Source organism: Schistocerca cancellata, chromosome 6 (genome assembly GCF_023864275.1).
Source record: "Schistocerca cancellata isolate TAMUIC-IGC-003103 chromosome 6, iqSchCanc2.1, whole genome shotgun sequence".
Lineage (NCBI taxonomy): Eukaryota > Metazoa > Arthropoda > Insecta > Orthoptera > Acrididae > Schistocerca > Schistocerca cancellata.
This window is the reverse complement of record NC_064631.1, coordinates 319347578-319361359: the sequence shown is the minus strand read 5'-3', so window position 1 is coordinate 319361359 and position 13782 is coordinate 319347578. Positions and strand designations below refer to the sequence as shown.

General features: G+C 43.8%; 1 protein-coding gene across 1 annotated transcript in view; it reads left to right on the top strand.

Annotated features, from left to right (window-relative positions):
- Positions 1-13782, top strand: part of LOC126088309 (neuronal acetylcholine receptor subunit alpha-7-like) — a 336530-nt gene that overhangs the window by 71153 nt on the left and 251595 nt on the right. The gene's annotated exons all lie outside the window — the stretch shown is intronic.

Sequence of the window (13782 nt, the reverse complement as noted above, 5' to 3'; positions counted from 1 at the left end):
AAATTTCATTTACTATTGGTATAACAAATAAAAGTATAAGGTGCATCAGCTGTGAAGTACGAAAAGTACATTTGTCAGTCAGTGAGAACAAATAATTATACGAATCCATGACATTATGACATCAGACAACGTCGTTTTTCATATTCATCGCTTCCTTCTTTATTTCATTTTTAGAGGGTCGCATTTTGGCATTTTTGATCGAGTGAGTAGTTTCATATATAGATGCAAATGTTCATGTTATATACAACGTACGTACAAGAATGTTGATACAAAGTACGTTGTCAGGTTCTCGTGCACAACCGTACCATGAGCTAGTGTTAACTTTTCATTGAGGCAACCTGCTATAAATAAAATAAACTGTGGCTCTTAGGTGTACCGCGTGCAATGGGTTTATTCCCGCAAAAGCTCTAACATAATTTTAGGCATACAGTCATTTCACACACTGCCAAAAGAAAAGAGCGTATTACTTTTTCGAAACCCAGTAATTGTCTCCCGCTGCGACGTGAGTTTGAAACGTAGTTCAAAGGTGCCTTCAACGTTCCCCTGTATAGATGTGAAGGAGTGGTGGCCTGTGACTCGGCGACACTTTAAACAGCAAGATGTCGACACATGCGAAACAAAGGTCACACATTAGCAGTTAATGTGAGCTATGAAGTGGGTTGATCATGTCACACTGGCACCAAATTTCACCCTAATTCTGTCCAACGCCATCGCTGACGTGTCGCACTATGGGAAGGTCGCCACATTCCCTCTCACCCACATTTCACCCCTTCTTTTGACACTTCTGCGATGGAGATCAGAATCGCGACACCCAGCGTTGAAATCCCACGGTTTTCTTACTAGTGGACGAGGAAATCATTTCAGCCACAGCGCCATTCATTAGGTGGTATAAAGGACGTCAGTGAAACCAAACTTTCCATTGCAGTGTTAATTCCCATACATTTCACTGTCGGACACGACAGTTCGCTGTGCGATGAGCAACAGGAAGAGGTACTTGACAGCATTCCATACTGATGACACCCTCGGACGATTCAACCACATTCTAAGAACATCGTAGGGCTGCAACGTAACTGAACGCGATCTGATCACTTTGGAGTGTAGTGCGACAAAAGCTTTTCCTCTGATATACAGGGTGGTACCACTAGGGACTGTTCAAAGCCATTTGACGAAATTTAAACACATTCCGAAGCAGCAAATCGTGCTAATGCTTTTTGAGCCCTCCTATTTCGCGCCCTCCTGTGGCGTTTTTGGATTAGATTAGATTTACTCTCATTCCAATTGATCCGTAACGAGGAGGTTCTCCAGGATGTAGAACATGCCAGAAAAACAATAATACATGACAAATATTTACAACTGAAACAAATAAGCTAATGTACCTTTCACAGGTCCCAAGTGGGATGACCGTCATTTTTTTTAATGAACACTATATGAAAGAATCATTTTACAAACACTCATTTGCTAAGATCGCATTAATGCACTGAATTTAAAATTTAAAAAAAAATGTTTTTATTTATAAGGTAATAAGCATATAATAGAACTACTACAATACTTATTTACCATGAACACATTACTGCATTGAAATGGTGCAGAAGTTAGATTGTACTTTTTGTGCCCGGAAAACTGTAGCCTGGCTTGATGAATTACCCCAAAAAATAATCCCATGGAGAGGTGCAACGTTGAGTTGTGCGTGGATAAAACGGCAAAGGCTCCGCCTCAAACCCCCCGTTTCCACAACACACTCGGTGCCTCCCAAATACTTTGCTGAGCGTGTTAAAAATGTACCAGTCAGATATTTCGATATCCATCCAGCTGAGTGTTGCCTCATGGCTGCTGTAGCGCATGAGGGTAAGCAACCCCACCTATGGGGTGTCAAAGGGGTGGCCTGCCTCAGAAGCAACAGATATATTTTTAACGTCTCAACAAACTTGTGTAGGCAGCACCGAAGATGTTGCCGAACTTTGAGATCTTAGAGGGACCCTTTGCTGTTTTGTTAGTGCACATATCTGTGTTGTTCCCCTCCTTGGCCACGCCACACGAGGGGGCGACAGGAGCACTGAAAAACTATAAACACCCTCTGCTGCTTTGGGTCACGTTCAAATTCCGTCGAATGGAACAGTCCCTACTGGTTTCACACACACCCTGTATGTCAGAGCAACAACTGCGGTCGCACTACACTGCAAAGATGTCAGATGACGCACAATAGGGTTGAAGCACCATGATGCACTTAGAGTGGTCACGAAACGTGCAGGGAATGTCAGCAGCGTCGAACGTTGTCAAGAACATCATCTCGTTGCCCACTCCACTGCTTACTGTCGTTTTCAAAATGTGTTGGAATAAACGTCCCAAGTGCCCTTTATGTCACCTGTGGAGGACTGCTCGTGTCGATTCTGAGCGACGGCTAACCGTAATAAAACCGAGTGATATCAACACTGTGTGTCATCGTTCCGATCTCCTTCGCAGAGGCGTCAAAGAAAACGTCAAATGTGGGTTAAGAGGGGATGTGACGACTTTCTCATCGTGTGACAAGTCTACAAAGGCGTTGGGCAGAATTGTGATGAAATTTGCAAATAATCTGCCATCTTAAACACGCCTTTCACCTTACAAGAAAATTTGGTGCTGTGGACTTTGCTTCGCATGTGTTGGCACCTGGCTGTCTGAAGTATCGCCGAGCTCAACGGTGACGTCACAGGGTAACACCTATCGCACAGTTACAGAGTTGAGTCAAATTTTAAAGTTACACGTTACAGTGCGAGACAACTACGGGATTTCGAAAAAGTGATACTTTTTTCACACATTGTACATATAAATATACTAGTTTGAAGTTCAAAGCACTTTGACATATTGTATAATATTAAATAAAACAGATCATAGAACAATGATATTTTTAATTGCTACCCTCCTTCATTGTAAAGGTGTGTAAAAAGTATTTTATAACATTTTTCACTTCATAAGATAGGGATTATAAAACAAGATGATGACTTTATTATAGCAATACACAGCAAGGCCGTTAAAACATTAAAATTAAAGTGCAATGTTATATGACTGATTCTGATACTGGCTTAAGTCCAAACGCAAAGAAATATATAGTTTACAAAAATAAAACCATTTTGTTTAGCAAATAAAGTATAGTACAGTTGTTTTATTTTCAAAAAAATATTTATTCTGCGTAGCGGCTAGAGATATTGCAGTTAGTATTAACAAAACTTATCTTTGCATTCCGTAATACAGTTAAAATTCTCGCCGTGCTGACAATTATCTCCGGTTTGGTTTCCAGAGTGTCAGTTCTTAGTTAAAAACTAACGGAACACTGCGAAACAGACTAGTGTTTTAGTGCTGGCAGGCAATGAGTTTCGCTGAGCTAATAGTGTGCTGGCACCGAGTTAGAAGCGACTGAGAGCAAGAGTTGGCAGGCAATGGCTTCCAGAATGAAATTTTCGCTCTGCAACGAAATGTGAGCCTATCTGTAACTTGCTGGTAGGTTAAAACTGTGTTATCGTGCACCTGAGCGGGACTCAAACCTGGGACCATTGCCTTTCTCGACCAAGTGCTCTACCTACTGAGCTATCCGAGCACGGCTCACAGCCCGTTCTCAAAGCTTTACTTCCGGTATTTCATCTCCTATCTTGCAAACTTCATAGAACTAGCACTCCTGGAAGAAAGGATATTGTGGGCACATGGCTTAGCCACAACGAATTAGGACGGGTCAAGAGTAGTGCTTAGATTGTTTAGTCAGTGATACATTTGCCCACGAAAAGCAAAGGTCCCATCTTGGATTCCAAGTCAGATAGACAGTTTTAATCTGCCAGCAAATTTCAGGTAATGGCTCGTTGTGTGGTGCAGGCAGACTGGATTCAGAAATTGGGTCGAACGGGACAGGCTCCAGCGGTAATGACTCTGTCACGGTGGCCATATAGTCAGAACCAAAGTACTGAGTGATCTTCAAGCAGCAGTTACAGTGCCCTACATCAGACGTCGCAGCTGAGTATCCGTTCGACAGTAGGAGGATCTCTTCCTTGCATTACATTTACTTAAATATTTGAATGTGCGTGTTCCCAAATCTGAATAGTTAGGCCTGGTTCTTTCCCTCCATAATGAAAATACACCGATGAGCCAAAACATTATCATCAAAAAAAAAAAAAAAAAAAAGGGTTCAAATGGCTGTGAGCACTATGGGACTTAACATCTGAGGTCATCAGTCCCCTAGAACTTAGAACTACTTAAACCTAACTAACCTAAGGACGACACACACATACATGCCCGAGGCAGGATTCGAACCTGCGACCGCAGCGGTCGCGCGGCTCCAGACTATAGCGCCTAGAACCGCTCGGCCACTCCGGCTGACACACGGTGGCATGGATTCGATAATTCCTTAGTAGGTTCCTGGCGGTATGTGGCACCAGACGACTACGCACAGGTCAAGTAATTCCCGTCTGCTTCAGTTCGGTGGTTTGCGGGCGTGCAACTGGCCCACGAAGCGTCCCAGTTTTGTTCCATCAGGTTAATAAAAGCAAATTTGATGGCCAAGACATCAACATGATGCTCCTCAAACCATTGTGGCACTATTCTGACCTTGTGATAGAGACAGTTCTCATGCCGGAAGACGCGACCGCCATCGGATAAGACATCAAGCATGGATGGATGGAGGCGGACCGCAATAACATTTAGTCAACAGCTATCTTCGTTACTGCGACTAATATCATGGGAGCCCAGGGTAATACCCCGCGCAGCCCCAGGGGAGTGCGTACATAGCGCGTTGGATGTTTCGAGTAGCCGTTTGTCTGGATGACGCAGTATCTGAATATTAACTTCGACCCAATGCAACGAGAAACGTGCTTCATCCCATTCGAATGTAGGTTTCCACTGATCCGCATTAGAATTTCGATGAGTTTGTGGTCACTGCAGACCTAACGGACGATTTCGCTGTTTAGTCCTCATCTGCTGCCGAGCTCCATTTTCGACAATGTGTGCTGAATCGGGTGCTCCTAAACATTTGTACATGCACCAGCACTGTACTCTGTCCACGGTTCACCACATATCCTGCTTACGGGTGGACGAGTAAACCTCCGAATTGCACACTCTGGTGATGTCCAGCACCTTGTCGTCTACTCGTGGTTGAAACAGTCATTCAACCACTTTCCGTGGATGCTCACGACAGTAGCACGCAAAGGGCCTACCAGCTTCGCCGTTTCCGATGCTCGTTCCCAGGTGCCGGGCTGTAAGAGACTGACCTTGTGAAAGTCGGTTTTTGTCAGCTTATTTCCAAATTTGCAGCCCGTATCGTCTCTAGAACGATTCTCATTCATCTCTGCTCCGCTTATATAGTTTCTTTAGGACGACACTTGGGAGGAATACCATCAGCCGCACGCATTCTCGCTGTGGGCAGTGGTCATAATGTTTTGGCTCATCAGTTTACATAAGTAGCGCAACCAGACATGAGGGTTCAGGATTATTAATCTTATGACATTAATTTATTTACGACCCTTTTTCGAGCCACTGGTGCTCATCATCAGACATCAAGGTACACAAATTAATCAAATATTATTTGCCCTTTTATCACTACTGACTAGACTGTCGCTAATTTGTTGAGCTTTAAGGATATTTTCTAAGTTCAGACCATATGTGTCATACAGGGTGTTCCAGAAATATTCCGACAAGCTTAGAGTAGTTATAGAGGATATATTGAGGAACAAATCGAGGGTAGGAACCCGTGTCAGAAGTTGAAGGTGCCGATGCTTGCCACTAGGCCACCCCTTAGGCAGACAACGGGACTTTCTACGCTGGCAGGCCTTAGGCGAAATGTCTCGCAATGCTGTCTATTATTCAGTGATTGCGACTGATTGCATTGCATGGTCGCCAATGTAGAAGAAGGAGATAGTTACTTGTTATACATGCCTTGTTCCCGACGAATACAATGCTCTGTTGCCATGGTAGATGACGGGCTCGGATAGTTCTATCTTATATTTATTTTTCTCCCGTTTACCGAAAAACATTCAGATTTTAGAGGATTCGGGGAGAATTATAAACTGTGGATGGAAATCCGTGACCGAAACCGTCATCCACAGAGGCAACAGAGCAGTGCATTCATATGAGCCAAGGCCCCCCCCTCCCCCCCCCCCCCGAAGTTTGTCAGAATATTTCCGGGGCGCCCTGTAGATCCATAAAAAGTGCACGTTGTGTTTGTTGCCAGAAGAGCTGCTGTCATGTAAATATTTTTGTTGACACAGTGCTAATGACTGCAGTTATCGAGCACCTGATTCGTTTCTCTAGAATTTTTTGCGCCATTTCAAGTGAATAATTGTGCACAGCGTTTTAATATGAAGCCAGCCCAGCACAAGGTATCCACCCACAGTAGCTCGGGGTATACGTGTTCCTTGTGGAATATTGGTTCGTTGTATCTGCACAAACCATCACAATTGTTATACGAAGCAGAAAGCATTTGCCACTCGCTTGTAATATTTTTACACACAAACATTAACAGAACGCCTTCCACTTCATATGTTCAAAGTCATGTGTTGACTATTTTGTTAGCATATAGGAGTTTACCAACTGGCCATCCAAATCATTTATCATAAGCGTACCATTGCATATCTTAGCACACAAGTGTGTGCAGTTGTCAAACTACGCATTATTGTTTACCATATCGTATGTCACATAAGTGGAAATTAATTAAACCATATCTGACAATATATAACATCCATTAGTGACAAAATACGGATATTTCCAAAGAAGTAATGCACCGCATTTTTTTTTCCTCAGCCGTAAGCAATGCTACGAATTCGAAGAAAGTTACGTATGTATTATTTAAAATCTCCTGAGTGAGCGCGCCAAGTTTTCGTCACTTCCGACAGAGAGGGTAGCTGCTCAAAAATGGTTCAAATGGCTCTGAGCACTATGGGACTTAACGTCTAAGGTCATCAGTCCCATGGACGTAGAACTACTTAAACCTCACTCTAAATTTTAATTTTAAAAATCAACAGCCGCATCTGCACAGATCACCTAGATTTACCTAGGTTACTGAGTTCCAGTACAGCACTCGTGGCTGCCGCGTCGCGGTCGCGAAGTGGGGTCGAGGCAGTTTCAGATAAGTTTTTACAGTCTGACGACAGTTTATGGATTTGTAGTTTTATCTTGACGATGTCCACTATGAACAAACGGTACTTACTTTTGTCCTGAAGAAGGTTGGGTTATCCCGACTGAAACCTTGGTAAATCTAGGTAATCTGTGCAACTGAGCCTGTTGATTTTTAAAATTAAAATTAATATTTATACAGTTGCTGACAGGGCCGCGAAATGTTGAAAATATTTAAACCTAACTAACCTAAGGACATCACACACACCCATGTCCGAGGTAGGATTCGAACCTGCGACCGCAGCAGCAGGGTAGCTGCAGGACAGGTTCAAAATGGCGTTTGTAGGTGATGTACGATACAAGCAACGTGCCGAATTTCTCACTGCAGAAAAAGAAATTGTGGGGAATATTCACAAATGCTTGTGCGAAGTCTGCTGTCGACAGAAGTACAAGTAGTCTCTGGGCACGGAGTGTGAGGTCATCAGAAGGCGGTTCGGCGTCGCTTCACGACTTGCAGTAGCCGGGGAGACCATCCACGGCTGCCACACCTGACACACCTGAAATAGCCCCCTCGGACTTCCACTTGTTTGGGCCATTAAAGGATGCTATTCGTGGAAGACATTTTGAGGACGATGAGGAGGTGACTCACACAGTGAAACACTGGTTCCACCAACCGTCAGGGCATACACGCCCTTTTTTCGCACTGCAGGAAGGATAGAACTGGATGGAGATTACGTGAAAAAATAAGGTGTGTAGAAAAAAACACCATTCTTTCTTGCGTGTAATTTTCATTATGTCCAATAAGGAATTGTTGAAAAAAAATGTGGTGAATCTTAGACATGGGGGTTAAAAGTTACCGTACTTGCTCACGTAAAACACCCAAGTAAAATGTCGTTTGAGGCGAAAATGTAATTTATAAAGTGACGTAGCACGGAGCAGTAAGATGCTATAAATATTACTGTGGGTTGGCAGAAGAGCCAACACCGTGTTACTAGAGGAGGCCGAAACACACGCGTTTTAGCTCACGCAGGCTGGCGTGAGGAGGGAAGAACTATACTGACGTGAGGTCTGGAACATGACAAGGAAATTAGAATTCAGAAAGCGGACGTAGCTAGTTGATACTTAACTTTAATCCATTTATGATGAACGTCGCTCTTGACGGTACATGATTCACAATATCAATATCAATAGTAACGGAATATGGCGCCTTGCTAGGTCGTAGCAAATGACGTAGCTGAAGGCTATGCTACACTGTCGTCTCTGCAAATGAGAGCGTGTGTAGACAGTGAACCATCACTAGCAAAGTCGTCTGTACAACCGGGCCGAATGCTAGGGAGTCTCTCTAGACTAGACCTGCCGTGTGGCGGCGCACGGTCTGCAATCACTGATACTGGCGACACGCGGGTCCGACGTACACTAACGGACCGCGGCCGATTTAAAGGCTAGCACCTAGCAAGTGTGGTGTCTGGCGGTGACAGCACAATCACTGTTATCATCAGAAATATTCTGGGCGCCCATGTTGCAGTACTGAAGCACACGTAAATTTTTTTGCGTAAAATTCGGTCTGAGGTGCAAAAATATTTTTGCGTTACTTCAGCTTCACATAAGTAAATTATTAAAATTTTACTGACCTATAAAGTTCTTTCCATGAGCGACATGCCCTGCTGTATCAGGAAAAAGAAGGAAACCAGAGGACAAATGTTCCTATCGGAGCAAAAGTAAGGTGAACATTATCCTGTTTAAAAGACTCTGAAAAGTGGGATAACAGCTGCCTCATTCTATCTTCCTCAACACCTTCAAAAACTGTCCCCATAATTTTGACATGCGGATATACACTCCTGGAAATGGAAAAAAGAACACATTGACACCGGTGTGTCAGACCCACCATACTTGCTCCGGACACTGCGAGAGGGCTGTACAAGCAATGATCACACGCACGGCACAGCGGACACTCCAGGAACCGCGGTGTTGGCCGTCGAATAGCGCTAGCTGCGCAGCATTTGTGCACCGCCGCCGTCAGTGTCAGCCAGTTTGCCGTGGCATACGGAGCTCCATCGCAGTCTTTAATACTGGTAGCATGCCGCGACAGCGTGGACGTGAACCGTATGTGCAGTTGACGGACTTTGAGCGAGGGCGTATAGTGGGCATGCGGGAGGCCGGGTGGACGTACCGCCGAATTGCTCAACACGTGGGGCGTGAGGTCTCCACAGTACATCGATGTTGTCGCCAGTGGTCGGCGGAAGGTGCACGTGCCGGTCGACCTGGGACCGGACCGCAGCGACGCACGGATGCACGCCAAGACCGTAGGATCCTACGCAGTGCCGTAGGGGACCGCACCGCCACTTCCCAGCAAATTAGGGACACTGTTGCTCCTGGGGTATCGGCGAGGACCCTTCGCAACCGTCTCCATGAAGCTGGGCTACGGTCCCGCACACCGTTAGGCCGTCTTCCGCTCACGCCCCAACATCGTGCAGCCCGCCTCCAGTGGTGTCGCGACAGGCGTGAATGGAGGGACGAATGGAGACGTGTCGTCTTCAGCGATGAGAGTCGCTTCTGCCTTGCTGCCAATGATGGTCGTATGCGTGTTTGGCGCCGTGCAGGTGAACGCCACAATCAGGACTGCATACGACCGAGGCACACAGGGCCAACACCCGGCATCATGGTGTGGGGAGCGATCTCCTACACTGGCCGTACACCACTGGTGATCGTCGAGGGGACACTGAATAGTGCACGGTACATCCAAACCGTCATCGAACCCATCGTTCTACCATTCCTAGACCGGCAAGGGAACTTGCTGTTCCAACAGGACAATGCACGTCTGCATGTATCCCGTGCCACCCAACGTGCTCTAGAAGGTGTAAGTCAACTACCCTGACCAGCAAGATCTCCGGATCTGTCCCCCATTGAGCATGTTTGGGACTGGATGAAGCGTCGTCTCACGCGGTCTGCACGTCCAGCACGAACGCTGGTCCAACTGAGGCGCCAGGTGGAAATGGCATGGCAAGCCGTTCCACAGGACTACATCCAGCATCTCTACGATCGTCTCCATGGGAGAATAGCAGCCTGCATTGCTGCGAAAGGTGGATATACACTGTACTAGTGCCGACATTGTGCATGCTCTGTTGCCTGTGTCTATGTGCCTGTGGTTCTGTCAGTGTGATCATGTGATGTATCTGACCCCAGGAATGTGTCAATAAAGTTTCCCCTTCCTGGGACAATGAATTCACGGTGTTCTTATTTCAATTTCCAGGAGTGTATTTCCTCATTTCTATGCTGAGAGATGAGGACAGTATGACAGTGTGGCAATGGGAAATAGACGGAAAAGTGACAAACAGTGAAAGATATTAGACAGTCGTTGTATTATAGAAAGACCAAATGAGACGATGGCTGAGTGAGAGAAAGAGAGGGACACAGTGGCAGTGAGATATAGTTGACAGTGACCAAACAGAGTTGGGAAAAGAATAAAAGAGACACTGCCAATGGGAGAGGAATGGAGAGACGGAGAAAGTGAAAACAGGTCAGAGCTAGTGACAGTGAGAGACAATGACAACTAGGAAGAGAGAGATAATGAGAAGAACAGTGGTACGGAATGAGTGAGATTACCAGCAGTAAGAGAGAGCAAGAGGGATGTAGTGACAATGATAATGAGAGGAGACATTAGTTGCACGACAGAACTGAGACTGGTGTTGAGACAGAGAACTGTGAGTTATGATGAGTGATTGAGTGAGAATGGGCAAGTGAGAGTCGATGGGTTTCAGCGACAAAGAGCGATGGACTAGGGAGTGTGAATGAGTTACAGTTAGCGGAGCTTGTGGGACTGAGAGATGAGTTTCATGTTAAAAAGAGCGCGAATATGTTCACATGACAAAACCTTTTGGAAAATTTTAAAGGTGCTGAGGAGGGTAGAATGAGACATCTGGTACCCCAGTTTCAAGTTAGTCTTTTAAACAGGAGTATATTCGCGTTTTTGTGCTCCGATAGGAGCATTTCTCCGCTGGTATCCTGTAGTGTTCAGTACTCGTAACCACGCTACGGGTGCACGAATGCCGAAATCTTGGAGCTCTCTATCTTTCACACAAATCGATTTGCAAAGTCTGCCATTAAAACCATTGAAAGCAAGACAGGCAAATTCTCCACTCATAATTGCACTGAATAGTAACTAATGAATCATCAAAAGCCGTATGCTGACGAATACGGGACATGTTTTGTACAAATTTGTATTTAGATTTTATTTTTCTCTTCTGAGGTGAAGCTAGTGAAAACATGTAGCAGCAGTGTGTATTGTCATCAGCAGTTCATAGTAGATGCACGCCAATGGAATTGTCCACCTTATAGAAGTTGTACAGCAATAAACTCACCCTGCTATACATATTATGAAATTAATCTTTAATAATAATTAACTGGTGTAGATACAGTCAAAAAATCCTTTTAAGAATTCAAAGAAAATCCTGCAAAACCGTTTTTATCAATTCGTCTCGCTGAACGTGATGCAGTTGTTTCACACGGATGGTTAGAAATCTCTGTGCTATCGACGTGCTTCTCGAGAGCTTCCGTGAAATCTCATAGGAGAATAATTCACATCTCCAACTACTGATAAGCTGCTCTACGCATCATCCAAGTTTGCGTTCACTTGAGCTATTCTTTCTAAGTACTGCAGTTTTTACACACGTTAGTATATTTCCAGGAATGGAGAGAGTATCAGCCTGGGGCATACTGAAGGAAGAAACGAAACATTTGCCCAAAATCTGATGTAGAAGCAAGACTTAAAGTATACAAATGCTACTTCAAAAGGAACAGCAGCTATGAAACTGGTGAGCTCATTCGAAATATGCTTAAGAACTACAATACGTCTACACCAGAACAACGCATAATTTTTTTGAGGCATTCGAAAAATAAAGTATCGCCCTAATTGTAGGGCGGACGGTTACATTTCGCCATATTCCAGGCAAGCTGGCAAAGAAGCGAAGGGAGTCCCAACTGACAATACTATTCGTGAGGGGATTTCAAACTTTGACAGTAGCATTACAAACCAGGGAAAACTCCCAAACACGTAGGACAGTAATGGGGCGAGGGGGGCAAGGTATGTGCACTGTCTTTTTAATTTAATTTTTTATTATTATGTCCTAGACAAAAGTATGAGGACCTCGGATATATGTAAGTGTATTGTTTTATGTAAAAGGAAAATTTGCATAAATTCAAAGGCTTGTTTCAAGACTACGGTGCTTTACTAGGCGTAGCCCTACTGGAAGTGACGTGTCTTTGTCTTATCCCGACTTTAGAAGTGACTCAGCTAGTCAGTTGTAGAGGAACCTACAGTTTCACATGGGTTCCAAATCGCGAAGCAACTCAACATTTTTAACATACATAAAATATAGCCAGAGGAGGCAATAAACCCTGTGACCAACAAGTTTATAAGCCCAGATCTGTGGCTTCATAGCCTGCCACTTACCCAGTGAGTCGGAGTGTAGACAGATGCCTTCCTCAACATGTACAGTGAGTTGCCAATCGCAGACGATGCGATCAAGTAATAAAGCTTTTTTTTTATTCCTAAACCCTAAAGTTAGAGAAAGCCCAGTCTTTTAGCGTTCTGACGCACTGGGTCTTTTCAGCCAAATACCAGATTATATGGTAGTGGGACAGAGGGAATTCCAATTGGGAACGTTTCGGGACGTTCCCTGTTCTGGAATTTGCCTTAAAAACAAGGAAAATCACTCCATAACCTTGGTCAGAATCCGAGGAAATTAATTATCTGCTCATCGCATTTGCAAGTGAATCACGAATTTGCAAATCGCCTTTGAAGTTCGTAGAAGTAAATCTTTCTGAAACAACAAATAACTGTTTATTATCGTACTGAAGTGAATATTGCACTAAATTACGATGTGATATTATACATACAAGTATCTCACATAAAAATTTTATAAAATTACGTTACTTTATATCCTTCTTCTTGCTCAAATTCTTATAGAAAAAGCTAGGCTGAAGTCATATTTCAAATTAATTTCAGTTGTACTGATGTAATAAATTTCTGATATATAAAAACATGAAATATACTTCGTTTGGTGAAAAACACATTCAAAATACATAGAACAATAACTACTCAAGGGAAATAACCATATAGAAGAAACTTAAATGAAGCTGCAGCTTTACTCATTTAGCTTTGTTTTCCATTATTGAATTAATCATTGACTGGAACGTACTTGGCATGTTGCACACATCTTTGGTTTTGTGTTCATTAACTGGTGACATACCATTTGGATAAGCATGAGTGGCAGGTAGCAGTGATGGGAACATCAAAATTAAAATAGTCGACTGAGTATGTTGTGGAAAACAGTCGAATCATTCAGTTATATTTGTACTCGTATGTATTGCTTGAATTATTCATTCTTTTGAGTGAAACGAGTCTCTTGGAGCAGCTGAATGAAAGCAGTCGACGCAGTACGGCGCATTCAGTTCTTAGCGAAAACCTGCGATCGTTTTACATTGTTAAAACATTATTGTCAACTGCACTGATATCACCAGTTGTCACCGTTATTACAGTCATGATATTTGCTTTTTATGGTTAACGGATATTGCGAGCAGGAGAGTGATCTCTTAATTTGAAGAATGTTAGCTTCTTGCTAGATAAGTTTTATTTGCCCAGATCACAATAAATATATAGACAACTAGTTTCGGCAGTTTAAATTGAAATCCTCAGGTCATCTAAATACATCAGCC